The sequence below is a fragment of the Ictidomys tridecemlineatus genome, chromosome 11 (assembly GCF_052094955.1).
Source record: "Ictidomys tridecemlineatus isolate mIctTri1 chromosome 11, mIctTri1.hap1, whole genome shotgun sequence".
Lineage (NCBI taxonomy): Eukaryota > Metazoa > Chordata > Mammalia > Rodentia > Sciuridae > Ictidomys > Ictidomys tridecemlineatus.
Genome location: NC_135487.1, coordinates 41,923,961 through 41,928,463, shown reverse-complemented (window position 1 = coordinate 41,928,463; position 4,503 = coordinate 41,923,961).

Sequence of the window (4,503 nt, the reverse complement as noted above, 5' to 3'; positions counted from 1 at the left end):
AGGACTCTGTACTTTTCACTAGTGCCCTATTTATGTTCTAGGAACTAATCTGGGCTGCTTAGTTGTTGTATTTTCTTGATCTCAACCAATCTGTGCCAGTTCCTCAGCCTTGGCTTGTCATTCATTAATCTTGACCTTGAGACTTTGTAAGCGCTGGTCAATGACTTTGTTGAATGGCCTTCATTTGGAACTTCTGGAATGTCTCACAACTGGATTGAAGTTTTGCATTACTAGGAAGAAAGCCCTTCTCAGCACATCCTCTCAGGGGTTCACAATGTTGAGGTGTCTCATTGCTTATGTTAACCTTGGTTACTTTGTTAAAGATTGTCCCTGCATCTCTGCCAGAAAGTTACTTTTAACAATGATGGTAATAAATAAATAACTATTTATTTTGAGGAAAGTACATTGAGATGGTACTAATATCCTGTACCTTTTCAGCTTTAAACTTTTATCATTTCTTTTAGACAGCTTTTTCACTGCTGTGACCAAAAGATCTGATGAGAACAATTTGAGAGGATGAAAAATTTATCTGGTGCTTACGGTTTCAGAGGTCTCAGTCCATAGGTGCCCAACTCTGTTACTCTGGGCCCAAGGTGAAACAGAACATCTGGCAGAAGAGTGTGGCAGAGGAAAGCAGTTCAGGACATGACTCCAGGAAGCAGAGAGAGAGATAGAGAGAAACCTCTGCTCAAGGACCAATTATGTACCCCACATGCATGCCCTAGGCACCCACCTCCTCCCGCCGCAAACTACCTACCTACCTACAGTTACCCCCCCCAGTTAATTCCTATCAAGGATTAATTCACTGATTAGGCTAAAATTCCCATAGCGAAATCATTTCACCTCTAAACTTTCTTGCATTGTCTCATACATGAGCTTTTTGGAGGACACCTAATATCTAAACTATAACACTATTTATCAACTAATCTTGCAGGCAGAAATTATTACTGTCTTTATATACATGGTTTTTTTCCCCCTTTTGCTGCCTTTAGGATTTTCTCTTTATCATTGGATCACTGGTTTTTAATAATTTGATTATAGTATGTCTTAGAAGGGTTGTGTATGTTTCCTGCTTGGACTTCATTGACTTTCCTGAATTTGTGAGTTTGTAGTTTTTATTCCATTTAAAAAATGTTTCAGATATTATTTATTCAAATATTCTTTCTTTTCTCTCCCCATACTTTTCTGAGACTTTAACTACACTGATATTAGGCTGCCTGTTTAATACCATGGGCCACTGAAGTTCTATGTTTTTTCTTTTAAATTTTTTTTTTCTCATCGTACTTTGATTTTGATAGTGTTATGGACTGAATTGTGTCCTCCCCAAATTTATACGTTGAAGCCTTAACCCTTATGTGACTGTATTTGGAAATATGACATTAGAGAGGAAGTTAAGGTTAAGTGAGATCATTAAGAGTTTAATCAGTCTAATCTAGTAAGACTGATGTCCTTATGATGTGAAGAAGAGACACCATAGACATGTCTGTATGTGTGCACAGAGAAGAGGGCACATGACAACCCAGTGAGAAGGTGGCCATGCATAAACCAGGAAAGTCAATATTGATCAACTCGATCTTGGACTTCTAGCCTCCAGATAGTGAGGAAGTAAATTTCTGTTGTTTAAGCCACCAGTCTGTGATACTTTATCATGGCAGCTTGAGCAAACTAACACATATAGCTTACTGCTTCACTAGTATTATCTTCTGTAATGTCTAATCTGTTTTAATCCCATTAAATGTGAATATTTTATTTAAAAATGTATTTTCATGCATGAAAGTTACATTTCACTTTTTCCATATCTTGGATTTTAATCTTTATTATGCCCATATTCTCTTTAAATACTTGAATGTTTTTGCAAATATTTTAAAGTTCTTGTCTTTTCTGTCATTTCTGGATCATTTTAACTGGCTGATTTTTCTCTTTTTAAATTCCATTTTCTATTTCTTAATGTGTCTAATAATTTCTAGCTGAATCCTGGACATAGTGGTGTGCTTGATTTTACGTTCTTCCTTTAGTGAGTATTATATTTGTTCTCAGAGCATTTAAACAACTTGTGGACTAATCTTTTCAAGAATGGTTTTAAGCTTCATAGGGTAGCCCTTAATTTAGGACTGGTTTAGTACTTCTAATATGCCTTACCCTTCTTGTATTTACTGAATGCCCTTGGTGCTCGATGAAGTCTCTCCACTCTGGCTGATCAAAATGCAAACATCTCCCAGTACTTGTGAGCTTTGGAGATCATTCTTTTTACACTATTCACTTGCATCTTAATATTCAATACTGGAATCAAGCAGACATGTTACATTTTTTTCTCTGTGTAGTTCTTTTCTCTCTGGTTCTCTGATCTGACAATTTCAGCAAAGTCTGCCTCCCTGAATTCTGATGTCAAACTACTCAACTCAGCAAGACTTCTGTGGTATGACTGGCATCTCCCTCCCTACACCACAGCACCAAAACTGTCTCTAGGCAGAAAGCAAATTGATCACTGGGTTCATTTCATTTGTTTTCCTTTTATAACACTTGTTTGCATGTATTTTGCCCATTTTTTCTAATTATTTAAGAGAGAGAATGAGTTTGGACCAAGTTAGTCTACAAGATTAAAAGAAAAAGTCAGTTTTTTTCCTAACTAAATTTAATATAGGCAAGATATGAAATCCAAAAGAAACAATATAAAATGTATTTAAGTTAGTAAAAATCAACATATATATTGCAGTGATTTATATATGATCAAATACTTCATAATACCTTTGTGATAAAGATAATTAATCATATAAAACCCTATTAAAATATCTGAGTATGATATTTAAACTTGAATTTCACATTCATTTTTATTTAAAATTCTAAAATTTGTATTAATAATTATAAGTCTTGCTACAGGAAAGCAAAGATTCTCCAACTTGAAATTAGTAAAAACAATAAATCTACTAAATACAAAGACTAATCAGGTTTATAGAGTTTGGTGTTACTGCCAATAGACTATGAACTATGCAAAAATATTGATAATAACAACATATTTACTCATTTTTCAGAAATAAGAAAAAAATTAATCTTATAATTACATAAAAATTAATGAATTATGCACATTTTAGTTTTATCTCTCCTCATTATGGGCTCATCAGTGGAATACTCAGATATATTCAGTAATCATTAAATTCAGTCATCTTCAGACTTTGCCAACTTTCACTCAACTGAAAACTGCAATTTAACAATTTTTAAAAATTTTTATCAAAATATATTACGTAATAGTTGTATGTAATGGGTTGATTTATAACTTCTAAAATATGTAGGTATGTGGTGTAAAGGCTCTGTCGGAGTGGCTTGCTCTAAGCCCTGCCAGTATTAGGGATGGTCCTACAACTGCCGTTAGACACGTGCTCACTCCCCATGATCATACTGAATGATCATAAAAATTACCCTCAAGAGCAGAGTAGGTTTCAGGAAGGGGAACTGGTTCTCACCCCAGTTCTGCCACTAGCTAGTGGTGCAACCCGAGAGGTTCACTCCACCTCCAAGGCCTGCCATTCCTCACTGGTCACATGTGGATACCAACTGCTCAGGATTCATAGGGGAATCAAAGCAACCAGGCACATAAAGGAGCTATGTGGAATACAGAGTTGTGCAAACCCTGGCTATTTTCAGTCTCAATGACACTATGAGAGAGATATTATTGTCAACAACTTTGAAAAGGGAGAAAGTGACACACTCTCCTGGATCACTCTGCTAGTAAGTGGCAGAGCCAATTTCCAAACTCACAATCTAGCATTGATTCTACCCTCAGCAGCAAAAGATCCCTGCAAACCTTTCAGGATCTGGGGGGCTAGAAACAGGCACATTTTCTCCTTTTATTAACTCTATTTCTGCTCTGCTGAGCATGCCCTGAATGCTGAGAATATTAGAACTCTGTGCAACCTAAGGGAAAAAAAAAAAAGTTATAAACAAGAGCCTAAAAGGACTTAAAGGTTTTTTGTTTTTGTTTTTGTATTTTTAATTTGCTTTCCATTAACAGATCTTTTTTGGCTTATGTCTCAATTTCCACATATTCATTTCAAAATATTTATGGGACAATAAAATAATAGTAATCATAACAACAATAATTATTATTTTAGCCATATCACTCTGATACTATTTAGGATAATTCCCAGCTAATCACTGGGAGGCTGGGCAAATTTTTGTTTTGTTTGTTCTCATAATCTCCAGCATTTGGAGAGTTTCTTCATATTTAGGGAGCGTTTTCCTGCCCCTCCTCTCAGTTGAGCCTCATATCAACAGCCTGCTACAGAAATGGAAAACGAACCCTAGGGGTCCTGGGACTTGCCCAAGTTCATGCCTTTTGTAAGAAGTGGGACCCAAGTTCCAACTTTTAACCCTCTAAAACCTCCCAGGATTAAAAAGAATCAAATAGGCTTACTTCAGACCTACTGAACTGGACAGACGTATTCCAGTGACAATATTCTTTAAAAGCACCAGAAAAAAAAATGAGTATTATAAACCAGGGGCATTAAC